Source organism: Tachyglossus aculeatus, chromosome 12 (assembly GCF_015852505.1).
Source record: "Tachyglossus aculeatus isolate mTacAcu1 chromosome 12, mTacAcu1.pri, whole genome shotgun sequence".
Lineage (NCBI taxonomy): Eukaryota > Metazoa > Chordata > Mammalia > Monotremata > Tachyglossidae > Tachyglossus > Tachyglossus aculeatus.
The window spans coordinates 7,252,878-7,270,184 of record NC_052077.1 but is presented as its reverse complement, the minus strand read 5'-3'; positions in this window follow the sequence as shown (position 1 = coordinate 7,270,184).

Here is a 17,307-nt window from a genome sequence, read left to right as displayed (position 1 = left end):
TGGCAGAGTCATACTAAAATCCTGGTCTCCTGATTTCCACTCCTATACTCTTTCCACCGGACCTCGCTGTCTCCCTGCTTTGACCCCACATTCTTGAGAGGAAATATGTTGCCTGATTATTTGTGAGCATCATTGTTTCAACCTCACCCTTACAAAAAACAATAGAATATTGCTGCAGTTAATAGAAGAACTCTGGCAATTCAAGTTTCTCAAATAGTGTGACAAGACATGTAGTATTTCAGAACAGTGGAAGATGTTGGTCAGAAGCTGAAAGTTTGCTTTGAAATGCAGCGATGACCCTGTGTTTTCAGAGGCCAGCATCTGATTTACCTTGTTTGTGGCTGCTGTAGCTCATTGTTAAAATGGGCCTTTAACAACAGCTCCGCTTTAATACAGCCATAAACTGTTAAACAAAGGAGAACAATTTAGCACTTACCGATTCTGACCCGATTTGGCATTTCTTAATGAGAAACAGGAGCAACGGAATTTTTCGGACTGCTTGCACACCCTCTGGTTTGCTCAAGTGAAATAAGCCCAAGCCAACTGAAATAGGATTATCAGCTTTTACAAGGCTATTTATAAAGTCCTGGCATACGAAAGGCACTGAGAGCACAGGTGAGAAAAGCAAGCAAGATGATTTATGTGGCAAAAGTGCCATGACTTCTTAGAGGGTTTTCACAGCCCCGGGAAAGGGGATTCATTCATTCAGTGCGCAGGAAGTTTTCTGGGAACCATCCCATGAGACTCGGAATCCTCCAACAGGCCAGACTAGTGCTCCTCCCAACCAATATAGGCAGTGAGACACTTCAAAGAGGCTAATTAGTTATTTGCTGTACTTGACAGGGAGAAGTGTGCAAGCAGAGAGAAAAGATAGCAAATACAGACATACCGGATTATGTTATTTTCCAAAATTTTAATTAATTTTTAGGCTCTCCCATAATTTGAAATGATTTCTAAGAATGTAATGCCAACAGCTTCACAGTGTATCTCTGACTAATCGCTTGCTTCGCAGGGGGCCGGGAATTACAGGGCACATTTCATATACTGTACTCCTCAAACCCTCCCAGGATTACTTTTAACTTGTGTTGGCTCTCAGTTTTCTTCTGTTTGCTTAATGGCCCTGGGAATGTGTGACTTGACTTTGCTAATGTGTTGACCAGAATCCCAGGAGCCACCTCTGGGCTCTACAATGCATATAAAGCTGAATTTTGCTCTTTACTATAAGAATATATACCCTGCATACACCCAGACAGATCAATCTCAAGATATTTGAAGATACTGTTGGGTAAGCAGGAAAATTTAGGTGCTTACTCATTCCTTCAGTCATATGTATTAAGAGCTTACTGTGTGCAAAACATTGTACTAAGCGCTTGTACTAGGTTTACCTCAATTCCAACCAAACTCTTAGGGGCTAAATATTTCTCTGAAAATTCTGAGCACGTAAACTCCTTCAGCAGATTTTTGGTTTGTTGGTTCAGGACGGTTTTGTTTAGAATATAGCATAGAAGATACTTATGAAGCTTTGACCTTTATATTACCAAAATGTTGGAGGTCTATTCTTATAAAGCCCACACCCTTTTTATTTGTATTTTTATTTCAGTGAATAAAATTATTTTTTAATACAAAAGATTTTTCTTTTCACTTTCCTCCGTCCCTTGAAATGCACACTCCAAGTTTGGAGGGCTGGGGGGAAAATATATTATATATAATATACATTTACACACACACACACACACACACACATACACATACACACACACACACACACACACACACACTATTTCTACCCAATAGTACAACTATTTAACCTATAGTCCCTGGAATCCAAAAAATATATTTTGCTGAATAGGATCCTTTCAGATAACCTGCATATAGTCCAAGGAGTCAGAAAGCTACAACATTGATAATCAGTGTAGCTGCAAGGAAGTCTAACAAACCTATCCTGTAAAACTTAAGATGGTGTTGTGGAAGTTGTATCTAACACCACAAAACCTATGAATTTGTGCATTGGTTTCCAAAATTAAATTTCCCCATCAGAATCACTCCTGGAAGAGCCCATTAAAGAAACATTCAAGAGTCCTGTCACATGACTAAAAAGTGAGATTTTTTTATTACTGGGGCCATTAGGTCATCTCAAAAATGCTATACTCATATGTGCCTACTGAGAAAGTTCTTTATCAATTAAATATAAATATGCTATCCAGAGGCAGGTGACAAATATAAAATATACTTTAGGGAGGCAAACAACAAGCCCGCCAGACAGGCCAACCTTAAACCTTTTTAATAGTGAGAGGCATGGTACATTAATGGAGTAGACAATAGATTTGATAGGCAATTGATATCTGACAGGCCAGTGAGTACCTCGTTGCTAAGAGATCACTGCTACCATCTCATTCTGTGACTTTAAAAACTTCACTGGGGGGAAAAATTACAGTCAGACAAATAGCAGCAGGGCATTGCCTACGGCACTATCAGCCAATAACTAAGTCCCAGGGAAACCAGATTTGTGGCTTCTGATCACATGAACCTCGAGCCTTCACTATTGACTAATTGTGGTTCATCTGGATGTAGATCTATCTTTGGCTAACAAGAAGGCACTAGAGGTCTTCATTTAGCCACTGAGCTGTGTCTCTAGGGGTGGGTGTGCAGCTGTCTTTACCTTCTTACCAATCAACACATCAAAAGCGGCAGAATATATTTTCAGTTTCAAAAAAAAAAAATGCAAACGGCAAGCGAGATAAAGTTGCCAAACCAGACTTGAAAAGGAGTGAATGATTATAGCACTGCCTCGAATACAAAAGATAAATCATTGGTTCCTGCCTGGAACTTTCTTAGGGGGAAGCAGTACAACTCAGTCTGTTTGTCTTGAAGATAGTCAAATCATATTCATTTTGTTCGAGAGGATTAAAACAATTTAAACCATGTTTCTTTTTCTTCCCAACTAATGGGAAAAGAAGCAAGGTGAATCCCATTATAAAAGCTACTGAGGACGTTTCTCTTCTCTAAACACTGGTTTTAATCAAGCATACTTTTTAGACACCCATCATTGTTTATTGTGCACAAATTCTGAACTAAGCATTGGATCCAACCATTGTCAATGTTTGAAATAGACTGAGTTAGCATTCTGATCCCCCATGTATTTTTTTTCCCTGATACGTCTTAGCGATCTATGGGGTGGGTCAGTGACTCTGTTCAACTTGATTATCTTGCATCCCCTGTCTTGCTTGGCACATGATAAGCACTTAAATACCATAATTATTAATTAAATGTCCAGATTTCTGAACCCTAACCAAAATTATCCAGTCACCAAATGTCAGGCACTTGATCACTCTCCCCTTTCCCATCCCCCCCCCCGCCCTACCTCCTTCCCTTCCCCACAGCACCTGTATATGTGTTTGTACAGATTTATTACTCTATTTATTTTACTTGTACATATTTACTATTCTATTTATTTTGTCAATGATGTGCATCTAGCTTTACTTCCATTTATTCTGATGACTTGACACCTGACCACATGTTTTGTTTTGTTTCCTGTCTCCCCCTTCTAGACAGTAAGCCTGTTGTTGGGTAGGAACCATCTCTATATGTTGCCAACTTGTACTTCCCAAGTGCTTAGTACATTTTCCTGCACATAGTAAGCACTCAATAAATATGATTGAATGAATTACTATTGCCATAGAGTCCATCTGGCTCTCAGACTGTAAGCCTCTGGAGAGCAAAGATCATTCTCCTTGACTTCTTTGCCAAATTCCATTGGTATTTTCCTCCACATTTCCAGGATCTACCATTCCCTCTCCATCCAAATGGCTTGACTACTGCATTTTCCTGATCTCTCTGGTTCTAATCTCTTTCCTCTCCAATCGACACTTGACTCTTGGCAGTCTCCCTTAACTTCTCAGTGCCTCAGTTTCCTCATTATTAAAATGAGGATTGAATACCTGTTCTCCTTCTCCCAGGGACTGTGGGGCAAGGGACTATACCCAACCTGATTATCTTGAAATGTACTTCAGCACTTTTCATTCAATCGTATTTATTGAGCGCTTACTGTGTGCAGAGCACTGTACTAAGTGCTTGGGAAGTACAAGTTGGCAAAATACAGAGATGGTCCCTACCCAACAATGGGCTCACAGTCTAGAATTAATATCATTATCATCATCATTCAAAGGCTAATTTCATTTCTTAACCACCATCAGGCACAAGGCTTCCTGCTCCTAAAAAACCTCCAAAGGCTATCCAATCTTGTGTCAAATACAAACTCCTGACTGATGACTTTAGGGCTATTATCAGGTCCCTTCCTCTTACCAATCCACTCTCCTCTCACCATATCCCAGCTCACACTTTTCAAACCTCTCAAAATCACCCATACATTGTACCTGGTTCTCATCGCTTCAACTGCCTATGTCATTTATGCCATTTTCCCCTAGCCTGGAACTCTCCCCCCCTTAAAATTTGGTTAGACAACACCTCTCCTGACCTTCAAAGTCTTTCAGAAATGAAACCTTCTCCAAGAAGCCTTTCCTGATTAATCTCTAATCTCCCCAAGTTATATCTCTTTCACGGCCAATTCTGTACCACCTACATACTTGTGTACGTGCAACTAAATGCCTGTGGTTAATCTGTACATATTTTAAATACCCTATTACTTAAGCACCAACTCTTGTATACATTCCCTTGTCCTTCCTTCTGTCTGTAAATTATTATGTCTGCCTTCCCCACTAAATTATAAACTTTTGAGAGCAGGGATGATGTCTATTGACTTCACTGTACTCTCCCAAGCACAAAGCTCAGTTCTCTGCACAGAAGCAGCATGGCCTAGTGGGAAGAGCACAGGCTTTGGCGTTAGGGGACACGGGCTCTAATCCTGGCCCTACCAATTGATTGCAAATCACAACTTTTCTGTGCACACAGTAAGTGCTCAATAAATACGAATGAATGAATGAATGCCTCAATTCTTCATCCTACTTAGGCTGTGAGCCTCATGCTGGACAGGGACTATGTCCAACCTAATTATCTTGGATTTTCCTCAGTGCTTAGAACAGAGTTTGACACATAGTAAGTGCTTAAATACCATTAATAAATAATTTTCAAGTAACTGAGAAGCTATGAGCTCCAGTGGAAAAAGCAAGACCTGAAAGTCAGAGGACACAGATTCTAATCCCGGCTTTGCCAGTTGTCTGTTATATGTCCTTGGGCAAGTCCCTTCACTTCTCTGTGCTTCAATTATCTCATCTGTAAAATGGGGATTAAGATTTTGCACCAGGTGTTTCTAACTTGTTTCTAACTCAGAGTTTACCTAGTGGATAGAGCAAAGGTCTGGGAGTGAGAAGGACCTGGGTTCTAATCCCAATTCCACCACCTGCCTGCTGTGTGACCTTTGACAAGTCATGTCCATTCTCTGTGCCTCAGTTACCTCATCTGTAAAACGGGGATTAAAGCAGGGACTGCATCCAAGCTAACCTGTACCAACCCCAGCATTTAGTACAGTGCCTGGCTCATAGTAAGTGCTTAAATACCATAAAAAACACCTAATACATTACTCTGCACAGAGTAAGCAATCAATAAATACCACTGAATGATTATTGTTTGAAACTTTGACAATGCAGTGCATCACTGGAAGATTTTGGAAGAAATCACCATAGGTGAAGTAGTTAGGGTCTCTTCACCATCAGCTAAAGTTTTCTGACTAAGAAATGCTGTGTCACTTTTAAAGGAGATAGCTGATTTTTTAAAAAAGAATGAAGAAGGTACTAATGGAGATAGAATAGCTGAGAGGAGTGAAGAGGTTTTCAGAAAGAAGTAGCCCTGCTACAAGGTACTTTATGAAGGCAAGTAGAAGGCTATTGTTTAATCTAAATTGGACATAAACCACTATGAGTCAGCTGAATAAGCTTCTACTTTTCAACTCTCCTGCAAAGATGTAAAATCATATTATAGCTTCCTTTTAAAAATAATGTGGCGATGTTCTGCTTTTAACTGCTTTAACAAACATCAGTAATAAATCAACCAATGGTATTTATTAAATGCTTGTGTGCAGAGCACTGTACTAAATGCTTGGGAGAGTACAATACAACAGAGTTGGTAGAAACATCCCCTGCCCAAAAGGAGCTTGCAGTCTAAAGGTGGAGGCAATCATTAATAAAAATTAGGGATTTTGTATAAGTGCTGTGGGGCTGAGGGTGGGGTGAATATCAAATCCTTAAGGGGTAAATTCAATTGCTTTAATAAAGCATCTAGTGATGCTTAATGTAAAAAAAAAATAACAAAATAATTTTATAATATTTTTCCAGAAGGTCTGGAGCAGATCCCTATTTGTAACTTGTAACATGTTTTGGATGACAAATCATAGCCATGTGTAGTCGGCCTGAATATGTATTTTTCTCTTGCAGTAAGGGCAAAATCCTTAAATTTCACCCTAAAATATCCACAAATTGACTGTCACTTAAAAACAAATTTCCACAATCTATTTCTTTGCCTAATGATTTTAACAAATCTTCCCAGAAGTCAGCTAATGACTGGAGGATTTGCTACTAGTACCTATTACCACAATTCAGTGAGGTAACTGAAGAGCAGTAGGCTAAGGTCAAACAGGAAGGTGTCTATTTTTCACAAGATGACAGCCTTGTTCTAACATGTCACATGCTGAACCTGTAGGGGGTCACACCTTCCTAAGAGAGACTCATTGTCTCTTGTCTAAATGGAATTTAAGCCTCCGAAAATGTCCTCCAAAAATGTCCAGCCCTTATGCATTCTTCTTTTCTCCTCTGCCTGTCCCAGATTAGGGTGCTTCTATGTTTGAATTGGCATAGATACCCATAGAGTACATTCCACATCCACTATGGCTTACCTAGAAAATACTGGCAGATCATGTTGGAGTTCATGTGATTGATAGCTGTTCCTCTCATCCCATTGCTACCTTTCCTCTTCTCTTTACAATAGGGGACTATCCTGACATCTTCTTTCTCTCTCCCCTATTCTACCTTCTTCTTCACTTTTCATTTGGCTATGTACCTCTTAAACACTCCATATCCACCCCAACCCCAGCCACACGACATTTACACATATATACCTAATTTATTTTAGTGTCTGCATCCCTCTCTGGACTGCAAACTCCTTGTGGGCAAGGATCGTGTCTATCAACTATATTGTATTGTACTTCCTCAAGCACTAAGTATGATGCTCTGCACGCGGTAAGTGCTCAATAAATACTGTTGATTGAGTGAATGATTGATTGATTCTCCTCCAGACATATTCTCGTCAGAAGCCTCAGGTGGACAGGCTCTGAAGCAGGACTGGTGTGTGTTTCCAGAGACTATAGTTTCATCCAAGTGGGGCAATCCCTGTTACCTTGAACTTGGCATTCTAATTTTTTCCCATATATATATTTGGGCCAAACCACAAATTTTTTTTCCCCTCTATGAAACTATTTTCAAAAAAACTTCAACTAGTCCCAAGCAAACCCCGTTCTAAAAAGAGTCAAATCTGAGATTTACCTGTTTTGCAACAGGCTGATTGAGCTTTGTGTGTATGTATTTCTCTTTTTCACCAAACCCTTGTTATTTCATCAAATGCATTATGAAATCATTTAAGTAGCATTTCTAAGCATCCAAATCACAGAAGGATTGGAAAGTTCACAGAAACGTTTCCTTTCACATTTGGACCACAGTGCACGCAAGTGAAAATTGCAAGACATTCCATTCACATACTTTTGAAACCTATAGGTCAGACCTCTGCACCTGGGGAGAGTCTGGAAGACCACACCAAAGATTTCAATGAGCTGTTTGCCTAAGAACGTTGAACCTTAGAACACATTACATTTGTGCTGCACAAATGGCTACCTGTTCATTTGTATTAAACAGGGGGCTGGAAGTCAGTAGAACTGTGTTCTCTCTAGTCCAGAAATCTGCCACTAGCCAGCTGTGTGGCCTTGGGTAAGTCACTTCACCTCTCTGTGCTTCAAGTTTTTTCCATTTGTAAAATGGGATGCCGGAAATCTAAAATGAAATGATTGCTGTGGGACCCTTTTGGAAATAATTGAGAAGGCACTACAAATGCAAGGTAATATTAAAATTGGAGGGGATGGCTTCTTTGGATACTGCATCATCATCATATTTCACTTAAGCTCCTTGTAGGCAGGGAACTTGTCTGTCAACTCTGTTGTATTCAGTCAATCGTAGTTACTGAGTTCAGAGCACCGTACTAAGTGTTTTGAAGAGTTTTAGATTTGTTCCCTGCCCACAAAGGTCTTACTGTCTGGGGATTATAGTCTTCCAAGCACCCACCAAACAGTATTCATTCATCCAATCATATTTATTGAGTACTTACTGTGTGCAGAGCACTGTATTAAATGCTTGGGAGAGTACAATATAACAATAAACAGACACATCCCCTGCTCACAATGAGCATACAGTCTAGAGGGGGAGACACATTAATATACATAAATAAATTACAGATATGTACATAAGTGCTGTGGGGCTTGTTGGGGGGATGAATAAATGAAGCAAGTTAGGGAGACACAGAGAGGAGTGGGAGAAGAGGAAAGGGAGGCTTGGTCAGGTAAGACCTTTCGGAGGAGATGTGTCTTCAATAAGGCTTTGAATCGGGGAGAGTAACTGTCTTTTGGATTTGAGGAGGGAGGGTGTTTCAGACCAGAGGGAGAATGTGGTTGAGGGGTCGGCAGTGAGATAACACTCAAATACCACTGATTGATTCACGGAAGTTTTGATCTCTTGGAATTCTTCCAGATCCAAGGACTTTCCAGGGACGATCCTCATTGCTTGTACTGCCAGTTCATTCTGTTGCAATTTGCTAGGCTGCAGGGAACAACTATGAGAGTAGCCTTCCTTTTAACTTTATTTTCACACTGAATATCCTCTTTCCATCTTTTTAACTTGGAACCTACACAAATTATTACTATGCAAGACCAGGTCCACTTAACCAGATGCTGCCTTTCCTCAGGAAACATTCCAGTGATAAATAAGCATCTAATGAACAGTGTTCATAATTGCCATTACCTTTCTCCTCTTTGATTTAAAGATCATATAGTTTTCATTTCTGTGTTACTGGAGCTTTGCAAATGGTGTTCTTACAATATCTCCCTAAGGAGGAGAATAGGTGAGGCACTTGAGGCTTAGATTTTTCTGTTGTATTGTACAATACTCTGTTATACCTGATACAGTGCTCTACATACCATAAGCACTTGATAAATACCACTAATTGATTTTTTCTCAAATTCTTCTCTCCTGTGAAGTCATATTTACATGGAGAACTGATATTCTTCTTTACTTTTTTTTTTTTAAATGCTATTCTTTAAGCACTTTCTATGTGCCAACTGTTCTAAGTGCTAGGGTAGGTACAAGCTAATCTGGGTGGACAATGTTCATATACCACTTGGGGCTCAATGTCTTAATCCCCATTTTACAGTTGAGATAACTGGGGCATAGAGAAGAGAAATGGCTTGCCTAAGGCCACCCAGCAGGCAAGTGGTGGCCGGGATTAGAACCCAGGGCTTCTCAATTTCAGGCCCATGCTCTTTCCAATTGACTTCTCATTGGGTTTGTGCCAAAATCAAGTGCTGAATCCCAGCACCAAACAAAAAGGTTTGTTCCTGGGGCTGTGTTGATGCCACAAGAGCTCAACACCAGTCCCACTTCTTGAACCTGTCCAAGGACCACACTAAATGGAGCTGCCTTGAAGACCAGAGAACACTTGTCCCTGCCCCAACCACTGTCAATCTGAAGAGCTTCCAGGCAATCCTGAAAGTTAAACTATATCACAGCAGAGGGGTGCCTGGCACCCCCTGCCCAGACTTCCAGAACAGGAGATACACATAAAAAGTTCCCTTATCCCTAGGTCCAAACTGATTATCTTTATCTATCCCAGCACTATTACAGTGCCTGGCACATAGTAAGGACATAAATACCATAAAAAGCATGCTACATAGACCACGGTTTATTTGAATCTTAACACACACACCCAGTAACCTTTTCTACATAAAATGAGACTCCATGAATTCAGTTTTACTTTACTCTGACTTGTCTCTGAACACTCCCAAAATGCAGAATGAAGAAAGGGAATTTTGTTATTCCACAATGACAATTTTAAAAATATTCCTAATTGTGGAAATGTAGGTAAATGATCTAACTAGCACGAAGGCTTGCCAATTCCCAAGCAGTAGGAATTGCCACTGAGGCCCTCAGTAAAGATTTATGCCACAAAGGGAAATTTGCTTAGCATAATTATCTTTTGTGTTTTCGGAGAAAGTTAAGGGTCTGGGCTCGAATACCCCAAAAATATTGGGTTTGTGTGACTAAGTGGTGCCCAGAGTTCTCATCCTATCCTGCCTGGATTATTGCATCAACCTCCTTGTTGACTCTCAGCCTCCCGTCTCACCCTACTCCAGTCCGTACTTTACTCTGCTTTCCAGATCATGTTTCTACAAAACGTTCAGGACATGTCACCCTGCTCCTCAAAAAACTTCAGTGGTTGCCGATCCACCTCCATATCAAACAAAAACTTCTCACCATTGGCTTTAAAGCCCTCTACCACCTTGCCCCCTCCTACCTCACCTCTCCTTCTACAACCCAGCCCACTCACTCCTCCTCTAATTCTAACCTTCTAACTGTGCCTCAGTCTTGCCTATCTTGCCACCACCCCCTAGCCCATGCCCTGCCTCTGGCCTGGAATGTCCTCCTTCCTCAAATCTGACAATTACTCCCCTGCACCCTTCAAAGCCTTATTGAAGGCACATCTCCTCCAAGAGACTTTCCAAGACTAAGCCCCACCTTTCCTCATCTCTCACTCCCTTTTATTTTGCCCTGACTTGCTCCCTTCGCTCTTACCCCCTCCCAGCCCCACAGCACTTATGTATATATCTGTAATTTTATTTTTTTATTCCTGTCTGTTTCCCCCTGGCCAAGACTGTAAGCTCGTTGTGGGCAGGGAGTGTGTCTACTGTTGTATTGTACTCTCCCAATCAATCAATCAGTTGTATTTATTGAGCGCTTACTGTGTGCAGAGCACTGTACTAAGCACTTGAGAAGTACAAATTGGCACCTAGTACAGTGCTCTGCACACAGTAAGCGCTCAATAAATAGTAATGAATGAATGAATAAGCACTCAGAGTACAATATAGTTGGTAGACATGAACCCTGCTCTTGAGTTTACAGTCTGATGGGGAGAACATAAATGCTATAGGGATGGGGAGTAGTACCTACATGCTTAGAGGCTGGGATTAAGAGCATAGGAGAGGCCCTAAGGAGGGAAAATAGGTGGAGAGGGTTCAGGAAGTCTTCCTGCAGGAAGATATGATTCCAGTAGGGCTTTGAAGGTGGGGAGGATATGAGTCTGTCAGATAGATGGGGATTATATAAACCAATCCGTTGATATCTGTACTCTATCAAGACAAGGCCTTGTGTCCCATAGCATATCCTGTAGAGCCATAAAAGAAAATATGTGACTATGCTGAAGTCACTTAATTTTTCTGTACCTCAGTTACCTAATCTGTAAAATGGGGATTAAAACTGTGAACCCCACGTGGGAAAAGGACTACATCCAAACTGATTATCTTGTTTCCCCCCCAGTGCTTAGTACAGAGCCTAGCATGTAGTAAGTGTTTAACAAGTACCACTTAAAAAAAAGAACAAGGTGGGGAAGGATTTGTTGATTGACATAGAGGAAAGATGAAAAAATATAAATAAAACATAATTTGAGACAAAGTTTGTGGTCCAACAAGTCACATGGTAGGCATTTTTTTTAAATGGTATTTGTTAAGTACTTACTATGAGACAGGCATTGCTCTAAGCGTTGGGGTAGATACAAATTAGTCAGCTTGGACTCAGTCGCTGTCCCATATGGGGCTCACAGTCCTAATCCCCATTTTACAAATGAGGCAACAGGCACAGAAAAGTTAAGTCACTTGCCTTTGGTGACACTGCAGACAAATGGCAGTCAGAATTAGAACCCAGGTCCTCTGACTCTCAAGCCTATGCTCTTCTTAGGCCACATTGCTTCAATAGGGCCAGTAGGGGACTCAGGGTATGTACTCTGAGGATTCTGAGACATACTCCTTTTCAACTCCGTCCTTTCATGTCACTATCTCAATTTATTCAGAGTGCTACTGGACAGGGCCCTTGCTGCCTCCTCAGTTCTAATTAACATAAATCTACGTAATCCTAGATCTTTCATAAACGGCAGCTGAGCAACAGACAAGAGATAAAGCCAGGTTTAAATAGATCTCACTCAAACCTTCTTTCCCCCCCCCCCCCAACCCCTTATTTCACCTAAATCTATTTCCTTAATCTTGAAGAACTTGTGCATGGATGGTTCCTCTTTTTACTGAACCCTCCCATTATAGGTAAATGTTGAGAGACATTTCTCATTCCTGAATTTTACCTCTTCAAAAACCTTCCAAGAACTGTCACAGCTTCACACCAAAGTCCATAAAACTGCTTTACTTCGGCATCTTGGTGTCACTGTTTATTTCTCCTCAAGAATAATTTTGGCAGAATGGAGTGGACTTTCTGTCTTATCCTTTTCCTCAAAAGAAAGCTGCTAATACTACAGTACAGTGACAACTACTGCCTTGATATGGTCTGTGATGAATGAACCCGCAAAATGTTACCTCATGTATTGTTTCTGTAAAAAATAGCGAACATGAACAATGGTGAGTCCTTCCTTTCATAAAACCCTATTAATCAAAGCTATCCCACAGCCCTGTGGTAGGGGACTTACCTCACACCTCTCTGGTCAAAAGAATTAAAGGTCACTGGGACAACCCTTTCCATATGTGTAACATATTGCCACTGTTTCTGCATTCACATACGTGCTGAAATCTGGAGTTTGGCAGGAAATGGGAACCTAGTCATAAAAGGAAGAGATCATCTATTGTTTTCTCATTTCGTATTGAGCGTGTTTGGAAGGTCATTAAGGAAGAAGGTATCCCATAACATTTTAAGTATGAAGAAACGGGTAATGGGGATTCAAGCAACCCCAAACACTTCTAAACCACTTGTAATGTCTAAAGTAACTCCTCTCCCCTTTGTATATTCAGAGAACTCCTTTTCAACTTTATATAATGAAAACCATTTTCCTCAAAATGCAAAAGATTTCTCCATTTTTCCTCTCGAAAACTAAGTATTAAGGATTGACCCAAATTGAGGGAGTTCCCACCTTCTTTATTAAGGAGACCTGTCTTACACTTTCCTAACATTATAGCCAGATTTCACGGTCGCAGGAAAACAAAATACACAAAACAGAGTGGTTATTAATTCAATAAATCCAGCTGCTCTTAGTGCTCAGGGCAAAAAGCAAAGTTAAAAGCAGCTGCTCATTGACGACATATGTGACATGACCAGGGCGAGGTAGCTGCTTTAGCACATCATCCACCACTTTTCAGGCTGACTGCACTCAATTTCTTAGACAATCTACACACCATTTTCAGTTCTGTACCTCCATAATTTATCACAACAATACCTCAAGCATACAGATTGGGGTGGGTGGGAGGGGAGAGAAGAAATGAAAGCAATTTACAGTATCAAGATGAAAGAAGCTGGATGGCTGGAGAATCCTACTATGTAAATCATATCCACAACTTCAAGGAATGTCGACATAATATTCTGGAATTAATTTTTCCAACATTCCTGGGTAGGTCACACAAAGGTAAATCTAGTTTCTCTCCCCCATTTCTTATATCTGGAGTTGTTTATCAATATGTTAAAGAGGAAATTGATTTTACCTCTCCCTTTCTATGGGGACAATAAGAACCTTATGTATAAACCTTACAGATAACAATAAAGGCCATATAGGTTGAAACATAACTGTGTGATATTTCTATGTGTCTCAGTTCAGGAGTAGGAGTACCAGTTGGAGGATTTCAGATGGCAATTTGAAATATACAGTTACCAATAAATAAGGATACAAGCTGTGAAATAACAGCAGGTCATTATATGTTAATTTCAATGTCCTCTACTCAAGTTCTTGCCTTTGGATATTCAAAAAAAATCCACAGAAAAAAATAATTCTTATAAAAGCCTTAACATTCAAAGGTCTTTTAACTCTTACATAGTTGAATGTCCAGAAACTGCTTAAAAAAGCTTCAATACTCTACGGAGGTAAAAGAGAAATTTTTAACGGAAACCACGTGAGTTTGGAAGTAAGGAAACATGGATCCTACTCATAGAATTAATCTTGAACAATTCACTTTTCTCAGTTTTCCCACCTCTATCATGGGAATGATAAGCAGTGTGGCTTAGTGGCTGGCAAGAGCCCAGGCTTGGGAGTCAGAGGTCATGAGTTCAAATCCCGGCTCCGCCACTTGTCAGCTGTGTGACTTTGGGCAAGTCACTTAATTTCTCTGTGCCTCAGTTACCTCATCTATAAAATGGGGATTAAGATTGTGAGCGCCACATGGGACAACCTGATCACCTTGTATCCTCCCCAGCGCTTAGAACAGTGCTTTGCACATTGTATGCGCTTAACAAATACCAAAATTATTATTATACAGCACAGGCCTGGGAGTCCGAAGGACCTGGGCTCTAGTCCTGGTTCAGCCATTTGTCTGCTGTGCGACCTTGGACAAGACACTTCAATTCTCTCTGCCTCAGTTACCTCATCCGTAAAAAGGGGATTAAGACTGTGAGTCCCTTGTGGGACAGGAACTCTGTCCAACCTGATTACCTTTTATCTACCTCAGGGCCTAGAACAGTGCCTGGAACATAGCAGGCACTTAACGAATACCTTAAAAGGAGAAAAAAAGAACAAGAATGGTAACGACTGCTCAAAAAGAAAACTGTAACTGGGTCTGTATAGAAACTGTTTTTAAAGGAGTTTTTCTTGTAGACATTTTAAGGACTTTGGAAGAAAATGGGGAAAAGGACAAAAAGTGGAGGGGGAAGAGAAGACACAATGAAAGCAGAAAGAAGGAGGGGAGGGAAATCAAAATCAGGATGCCATCACTGTTGTCCTCTTCTGTTTCTCTGGCAAACCAGGCCACTGTCATCCATTGCCACGGGAACTCCTTTGGCCCCTGGAGCAATTCGCCTCCAGAACTGGTCTGCCCCTACCTCTGTCTTAACACTCCAGCTGGATATGGGGCATCTTTTAGACTGTGAGCCCACTGTTGGGTAGGGACTGTCTCTATATGTTGCCAATTTGTACTTCCCAAGTGCTTAGTACAGTGCTCTGCACATAGAAAGCGCTCAATAAATACGATTGATGATGATCTGCCAGAAGGCAGAGCTGCTCTGACGTTCAGTCAAAAAGGTAACCATTATAGACCCCGCTGGCCAACGACAGGCTGTTGCCCTATTAATCTTTGCTCCTCCCACCTCTGTCACTTCCAACTCAGTCTCAGAAAGTGGGGTTTCTACCCAGGTTTTAGGGGACTCAAGTGGAACTGGGGGAGACAGAGTGTGCCACAGAAAAGGGAGAAAGGACACAGGAGAGGGAGAAAAAGAGGTAGAAAGGGAAGGAAAGAGAGAGGGGCATGAAAAACAGTATGGCCTAATGGATAGAGCCTGGGCCTGGGGAGTCAGAAGCACCACAATTCTAATCCAGGCTCCACCATTTGTCTGCTGTGTGACCTTGGGCAAGTCACCTCACTTCTCTATGCCTCGGTTCCCTCATCTGTAAAATGGGGTTTACAACTGGGAGCTCCATGTGGGATATGGGCTGTGTCCAACTTGATTACCCCAAAGCTTAATATAGTGCCTAGCAAATAAGTGCTTAACAAATACCATTAAAAAAGGAAGAGAGAGAGAGAGAGAGAGAGAGAGAGAGAGAGAGAGAGAGAGAGAGAGAGAGAGAGAGAGAGAGAGAGAGAGAGAGAGAGAGAGAGAGAGAGAGAGAGAGAGAATGAGAATGAGAATGAGAATGAATTGTGTACGGGTACCTAAACGTAGTATAGTAACCTGAAAGCATTAGTGAAGTTTTCCAAAGTTCCTAATAAGAGTACTTCCAAAATAACCACCACTAGATTCTGGCTCAATGAGGATTCAAATAAGGAATTTATTTCTCTTAAGTGAAACTTTGTTTTTAAACTCAGAAACCCATCCCATCTCCAGCTGAACAAGCTGAACAAGATCCACAGACTAAAAATTAAAAAATAATTTTGCTAGAGAGTTAGGATGCTAATGATTGACGGATAATGAACTACTGGAATGTAATCCTGTAAGTATTTATATAAATGCCTTCTAAATGCTATATTCTTGGCTACCATTTTCTGGTTTTGGAGAATACAGTGGTGCTTTACTAGCTAATGTAGTCTGGATCAAATCACTGCACATAAAGGAAGATATAAGTTATGGGAAACGTTCATCATTACCAAGTCCTGAAATGACTATGATGCTAAAAAGCCCAAGTAAAGCTTCTATATGAACAGTCAAACATAAAAAAGTTATGAGAGATGAATGATTCATGGGAATTATGGTTGGATGAGGGACCTTTCCTCAGCCTAGGAAGTAAGGTACTTTAATTCTATTTCATGCCACAGTTTAATTACTATTAAGATTGCTCTTTCGAGGGTGAGAGGGCAAGGATCAAACCAATGTAATTTCAGTGGAAGGCTTAGTCACTGAATTAGTTCATCAAAAAAACAGAGAATCAATTTAATTTAATTTTATTATTAATCCCCTGATGCGAAAGAGTGTGATAAGAACAATTTTATTATTTTTTTTTATTTTTGCAATTTGTTTTTTACTCACATCTTTGAGATGACATACTGAGCCTGTTAGCTGACCTGTCTTTTCTTTTAGATTTAATAGTTGTGAATGTTTCTTATTCTATTACTAAATCTGCCTTTTCTCCATTTTAATCTCCTATAAATTTGTTCCCATTCTTGTCTGACAACATTGTCCTCCCAATACTTTCCACTGAAAACACCAATTTTGCCAAGTTCTAAGAATACCTGAAATACCATATATTTTATTTTTGGTGTCTTGACATTTCTTTAATTACATATTCTTTCATGCATTCAATCGTATTTATTGAGCACTTACTGAGTGCAGAGCACTGTATTGTTTGGGAGAGTACAATACAATAATAAACAGACAGATACCCTGTCCACAATTAGCTTACAGTCTGGAGGCAGGAGATAGACATTAATATAAATAAATTACATATGCATAAACATCCTTTGGGGCTTTTCTTCATTGAAAAATGGCATAGCCTGGTGGAAAAAAACATAGGCCTGGGCATCAGAGGACCTGAATTCTAATCCCAGTTCAATCATTTCCCTCCTGCTACCTTGGGCAAGTTACTTAATTGCTCTGTATCTCAGTTTCCTCATCTGTACAATGGGGATTAAATGCCTGT